This window comes from Notothenia rossii, assembly GCF_949606895.1.
Source record: "Notothenia rossii genome assembly, chromosome: 5".
Lineage (NCBI taxonomy): Eukaryota > Metazoa > Chordata > Actinopteri > Perciformes > Nototheniidae > Notothenia > Notothenia rossii.
In genome coordinates this window covers 47,701,061-47,708,472 of record NC_136903.1, presented here as the reverse complement: position 1 = coordinate 47,708,472, position 7,412 = coordinate 47,701,061, and positions in this window count along the sequence as shown.

The following is a 7,412-nucleotide window of genomic DNA, read 5'->3' as shown; positions in this document are numbered from 1 at the left end:
CATTAGTATGCATAAAAAAGTGACAGGTCACACCTCCCCCAATTATGCAAATGAGCTAAGTCCCGCCTCCCCTTTGATCGAGGTGTGAGATCTCAAGTAGGTGTGATATCCCAAGTAGGTGTGAGATCCGTCGATAGGAGGGGGGTGATGTGTATTCACAGGTGTGAAAAGCCCCCACTGTCGCGCCTTATGATGTATAATAAAAAAAAATGCTGTTTCAATCACATTAGTATGCATAAAAACTGACAGGTTGGCCCGCCCCCAAGTGTGTGTGTGTGTGTGTGTGTGTGTGTGTGTGTGTGTGTGTGTGTGTGTGTGTGTGTGTGTGTGTGTGTGTGTGTGTGTGTGTGTGTGTGTGTGTGTGTGTGTGTGTGTGTGTGTGTGTGTGTGTGTAATTTTTTCACACACAAAATCAATAGTTATACTGATTGTAACATCCCCGGGAACGTCTCCAGCTTAGAATTCCCCAGATTACTGGAAATATCATGATGGAGTTTTTTCACTTCAGTCAAAATATTCATGTGTATGCTGTTTTTGACACCAAGATGCATTACATCTACAAACAGAGCATACAATGAGAGCACATTATACACTTTTGATGTTTGTTTCATTTCTTCGGTAATGTTACAGAATGTTTCGGAAAAGGAAGATTCCAGGACCACTTTAAATGTTTCGTTTACAATCGTTTCCCAATGACCAGGAATAATACTGCCAGAACGAACGATATCCAAAATGTCTTCTAGTTTACAAACTTCAGCCATTCTGTTTACACGGGGATCACTATTCACTCTGTTTTCAATCGTCCTCATCACCACACTTATTAAAAGGGTATTGACTACATTCTGATCAATATATACCGAGCGTTTTGCATAGTAGTTCCCCATTTTTATTTTACTTTAAAGAAAAAGTCAATGTATCGAAAAAGAAAAAATCCCTGGCTTCAATCAACCGCAGGTTATTAGTCTTCTTCTTCTCCATCCAACTCGGCATGGATCTTTTCAAGTCTCTCCTTGAGGCGTCTACAATTTTTGAGATTGTGCAGAAAAGCCTCCGAAGCGCTTTGGATCCTCCAATCATCCGTGAAAATGTCTTTATCAATAAGAGTCTGGTCGATCTCAGTCATGAAGTCGGTGAGCCAGAGTCTTTTCATTAACGCGTTGTAATTGTTTCTGAAGAAAAAATCGGGCATGTAATTCAGACAATCGTGTTGCCTCTGGCCGGGGTGAATGACTCGGCATCCGTTGCATATTTCTTCTCTGTACCGATGTATCACCCCCTCCACAATATCAACCAACACTGATTTCACTGTGTCCATAAACAGAGACGTCTTGGCCCAAGGAGCAAAATAAGCAGCAGTAGTACTGCAAGATTCGGGTGTCCAGAATGGTGGTGATGATGGTAGTCCAGGAGTTTGTTCCTGGCTGCAACTCACGGGGGGAGACTTGCTTTTTCTCAGATCCATGGCTAGTTTTCAAACTGTCGTCTTAGTGGGGGTCCTTAGTTTTAGATGCTTTGCTGAGTGGAGGGAGGGACTTATTGCGTTGAATGGGGGGAGTCATCTGTAGAATTGAGAGTTTTTTCACCAGGTCCCTCACTGTTTGAGTCTTTTTTTTAAAAGTTATTTTTCATCTATCATTTTCAACCAAGCAGCAAGAGGTCAAATTTAAGAATAAGTAATAGTTTGTCACCATTTTACGGGAAATAATCAGAGCGCAATGTCACATCTTAAAGACAGCTTGAACTGGATAAATGGTTAGTCTTCAAACATACCGTACGTTCTGCATGTTAGTATATCTGGCCAATTGGTTTAGACCCTACTGCCCTAGACGCATGCTCTCAATAGGGAAGTCACGCTTTGGAAAGAGGTGTTTCATTTAACAGATCCACCTTGATTCTTGTTGTGCTGGCTGAAGGAAGAGGGACGGGGGAGGAAAATTCAGAGGATGAAGAAGCAGAAAAATAACTTGTTTTGTAAAACGGACAGCACGTCAGTTTCAAGGAAAAGATGACACCGTGTTTATGCATGACATGCAAAATATCTTGAAGCCCTACAACCACAAAAAAGGTACAAGTATATTGTGTTGAAAATATCGCAAAAAGTCGTAATATTGTATAATGTATTAGTTGCATGTTGTATTTTGCTAAAAACCATGTAGTTTTTCAAAAATATAATGGAAAAAGGAAAGAAAGACAAAAACAGAATATCACAGTATGTTGAAAAATATGTAAAAAGTAATGTTGTGTTAAAATAACATGAAAGAAATCAAAGTAAAGCATCTAAAAACATATATTTAGAAAAGGAATGTTAGTCAAGTCAAGTTATCAAGACTGCATTGGTTCATCGAAACAGTGTTAAAATCACAAACTTGCCTTTTAGAGTCGCAGTCTTTTACAAAAATTCAGTTTTGTTAAGAGCAATCAAAACATAGTAAACATCGCAATTATTCCCAAAACAAACTGGGAATGGGGACATCGATAACATATTTTAATGTTTAATTTTCTTCAGGGCCACCGTAGTGCACATTGATGAACACTTTAAAACAAAAATAATGCTTACAAGTGTAAATGAGCCGGATTTTAGCTTTGAGCTAATTTCCATCTGTAGTCCGGTCACATACAGCATATACGAACATGACATTTATATATATATACAGCAAAAATAAATACATGATATGCAGAAAGAGCATGAGCAGCATACAAGCATTTACCATATGGCAGTACAATGTAGCAGCTATGATATATAAAGTGCAAGATAAGATAAAAAGCGCTACATAAAAGTGCAAGAGGAGATACCCCTGTGTTAAAGTGCATTTATTTAGCGGTGATTACACGTCTGTTTGTTGCTCAACCATTCTTTAAGTTGACCTTTAAAACTATTGAGAGTGGGAAAATCCCGTATCTCAGTTGGGGGGCTATTCTACAATGAGCTGCCTTTAATGGAGAGGACATTTTGTCCAAAGGTGGTCCGTCTGTGGTGGACTTCACAGTCTCCTCTGGTTTCTGACCTAGTGCTGCGTCCAGTGTGTTTTCTGTGGATGAATTCCCCCAGAGGGAGGGGGGCCAGCTCATGTAAATATATATTTTTTAAAAACACATACTTTTAAAAGACATAAAATTGTCAAAAACTCAAGAAATGTGATTTTCAAGGATGGTACAGTGGTGGTATGACTGTGGCTTTCTGTCAAACACCTGGATAGCTCTCTTGAACAGCTGTTCTATGGGTTTCAGGTGTGTGTGGCACAAGCAAATGACCAGTTTGTAAAACAGTATTCAATGTGGGATAGAATCATACAGTGGAGGTATGACTTTGCAGCATTGACAGTTAAGAAAAGGTCTAATTTGTTTAAAATATTGCAAGTTGAATTTAATGGTATTGGATACTTTCTGGATATGTTTCTTAAAAAGTCAAGTGTGAGTCCAATATGACACTCCCTGTTCAAGATACTTGAATTGGGAGACTAGTTCTATTTCTGCTCCATTTAAAAATACATTGGATCCTTCGATTTTGATTGATCGTTTACTGAACATCGTCGTTTGCATCAACATGCATACTGTTTTTGTTGTACTCATACTGTCAATACGTAGATTGTGTTATATAGCTTTAGATAGAATGTTTTTTCTTCCTCTTTGCATAATTTGCATCCACAATCCTTTGCCAGTAGGTGTTTCCACAGTCCTTGCGGTTTTCCAATTGTTCAACTAATTGGGAGCTACTGTAAGCTATTTGTATTTGCATTTTAGCACATTACTTCCTGCAGTGCTTCAGAAAGTATTGTGTTTGGGCTTTTATTGTGAAAGGGAGAACACTACTCAGAGCCAGACATAATTTCATAGAGAAAGCGAGTCTTATAGGGAGCCAATTTAAATGCTAATGTCATCTTTATTCTACATCCATTACAAATTTGTGCAATCAACTACTTCATTATGATAAGTTGTCTACAGCCACTTTAAATGCAATCAAATGTATATTTCTAAGTGCTTACAACTTAAAAAATCTTTACGTACAAATGACTGTATATTGAATATATTTCTGTACCCAGTGTTGAACAGGACCCAAACCTTTGAGAGATGAAAAAGGACAAATCTGCTTTAATCAACTGCCAAGTAGTCAAGTCTACATTTGTGTCTGTTCATTTGAAAAACTTGTAATTTGGTTTCTTTTTAATGGCCTAGGCGGATTTTGGCTTTTTTCTCTTGCCAAGATACTTTTAGACACACTTTGAGGTATGCAAAACCTTAAAACTAGAACACTGATGGCTGCCTTACGCTGCAAACTTCATCACCTTTTAACAAGAGAGTAAGTATATAAAACGTTATTTTGTATATTTTACACATCATAGAAACAGAGAGAGATGGCAGGAAGGGGGGAGACAGTCTCCCCCGCCTTTACAGACACTGTGTTTTAGAGAGAACAAATACAAGTGTAAGGTAAGTGTTTTTAAAATCCATCCCCCCTCTGTCTAGTGATAAGATGGCAGAAAGGGGGGGGGAGGGGGCAGGGCCAGGCTCACACACACACACACACACACACACACACACACACACACACACACACACACACACACACACACACACACACACACACACACACACACCAAAAGGCCTGACAGCCATAGGAAGAGGTAAGGGTGACAGTAAGGGAGGGTGTGCAGACTAACTTAATCAACACTTTTGACTAGGAAGGCAAAAGGTGCTTTCTTTGTTCTGATCAGCTCCAATCTGCATACTCTGTCTGAATACATTGAGAGTTACTTTTGACTCTAACAGTGTTCCACTCGAGTCAGAGCTTTCTGAACTTATTTCTTAGCAGCAATTCGTTTTTTTTTTTAATGGCCTATGCACATTTTGGCTTTTTTTTCTCTTGCCAAGATACTTTTAGACACACTTTGAGGTATGCAAAACCTTAAAACTAGAACACTGATGGCTGGCTTACGCTGCAAACTTCATCACCTTTTAACAAGAGAGTAAGTATATAAAACGTTATTTTGTATATTTTACACATCAGCAGAAACAGAGAGAGATGGCAGGAAGGGGTGAGACAGTCTCCCCCACCTTTACAGACACTGTGTTTTAGAGAGAACAAATACAAGTGTAAGGTAAGTGTTTTTAAATTACATCCCCCCTCTGTCTAGTGATAAGATGGCAGGAAGGGGGGAGGAGGGGGCAGGGCCGGGCTCACACAGTCACCCCGCTGTCTGATGAAGAAGGAAAGTGGTAACATACATCAATACTATTTTTAATTATTATGTTTATGGTGGGCTTTTCTTTAGGGGCTAAAATAAGATTTGATATAGCCCGGTCCACAGCAGGGGTTAGGGGAGACCGTCACACACACACACACACACACACACACACACACACACACACACACACACACACACACACACACACACACACACACACACACACACACACACACACACATGCACACTCACACACACACACACACACACACACACACACACACACACACACACACACACACACACACACACACACACACACACACACACACACACACACACTTGGGGACAGGCCCACCTGTCAGTTTTTATGCATACTAATGTGAGTGAAACAGCATTTTTTTATTTTTTTATTTATTATACACCATAAGGCGCAACAGTGGGGGCTTTTCACACCTGTGAATACACATCACCCCCCTCCTATCGACGGATCTCACACCTACTTGGGATATCACACCTACTTGAGATTTCACACCTCGATCAAAGGGGAGGCGGGACTTAGCTCATTTGCATAATTGGGGGAGGTGTGACCTGTCACTTTTTAATGCATACTAATGAGACAAAAGCGGGATCATTATTCCTACTCATAGGGGCAAGCACTTGGTGGTCGACCTGGGTGGCAAGGCCGACCACATCTCGGTGGACCGGGTGAAGGCTGCTCACCTGGACTTGGACTGGCTGGTGGTGCTGGCATGGCCTCTGCGACGGGGCCGCCCCCCCGGCCTTGACCACTGTCACCGGATTGGGGCCTGCGGTTCCGGTTCCACCTCTCCCGGCGGCCGCCCCTGCAGGGGTCGCCTCCCCGGCTCCCGTTCTCCGGAGTCGTGGTGGTCGGCCTGTCGTTCCTCCCCGCCGCACAGACTTTGTGTACGGGTGAATTCTGGGGGGGCTTGAGTGGTGGAATATTATGGGACATAATTCACCGTTGTATACAGTGGCGGCGCCAGGGTATGGCTGGGGTAGGCTAAAGCCATACAAAGAAATGGCTTAGCCCCACCATGAAAAATTATGTTAAAGTAAGCAAAATAAAGTCTGCCAACTCACGCGGAGTAAATTGCAGAGACAGTAGTTAGTAAGATTGATTTCAGTAGCCACTTGTCTGGAAATACCGAAGACCAGAAACGGTTTTGAACACTTTTGTCACGTAGTGATCGTCTTCTCAATAAAACATCTTTGATAATGTCTTCTGGCCAATCAGAATCACGATACAACATTACGTGTTGATAGAAATCAACACGTAATGAAATAAGACCCCACGGTTTGATGATTGATAGGCAGGGTTTGGTTGTAACGGAATAAATGTAACAGCGTTACATAATCAGAATACAAAAATCAAGTAACTGTATTTAGCTTGCTTTACATTTGAAAAACGAGTAATCTGATTACAGTTACTTTCTTAAACCTGAAGTGAATACATTTTGGATTACTTATTGGAATTATTGGTGGAAAGATTTCCTCACAACATTTAATATTCATTACTAAAGGTACAGCCAAATCATCACTGTTTTTTGTTGTTGTTATTACTGTCAGGAAATGTACAACTTAACCCTGGTCCGCCCAGTAGTAGTAGTCAGATCGCTACTCCTGCTGATTTTAAAGCTAGGTCTGGGTTGGGTTTCATCCACTTGAATGTGCGCAGTCTGTTAGGTAAACTAGATTTTGTCCGCATTTGGGCAAGCTCGACTGACGCTGACGTCATTGTTTTATCAGAAACATGGCTAAATAAATCTATTTTGGCCTCTGACATTGCCTTAAATGGTTATAATGTGTATCGTTCCGACCGGCCTAATAAAGGTGGTGGCGTTGCCATTTATGTTAAGAATAAGTCAGTATAACCACATTAGTTTCCAAATCTATCCGTAACCAATTCAAATTTTTAGCCTTAAATATAGAAGTGGCAAAGGGGCAACAGGTCATGGTGGTGGGCTGTTACAGACCCCCCTCAGCTGTCAAGGACTCCTTGTCTTCGCTAGCAAATCTTTTATCGCAGCTAGACGACAAGGAAATAGTGCTACTTGGAGATTTGAACTGGGACTGGTTAACTGCAGTGTCAGAGGATTTTAAAAACCTTTGTATCTCTTTGAATGTTACTCAGATTGTTGACAGTCCTACTCGCCCTAACATGAAGTCCCCTAATAAATCCTCCCTAATTGATCTAATTTTAATGTT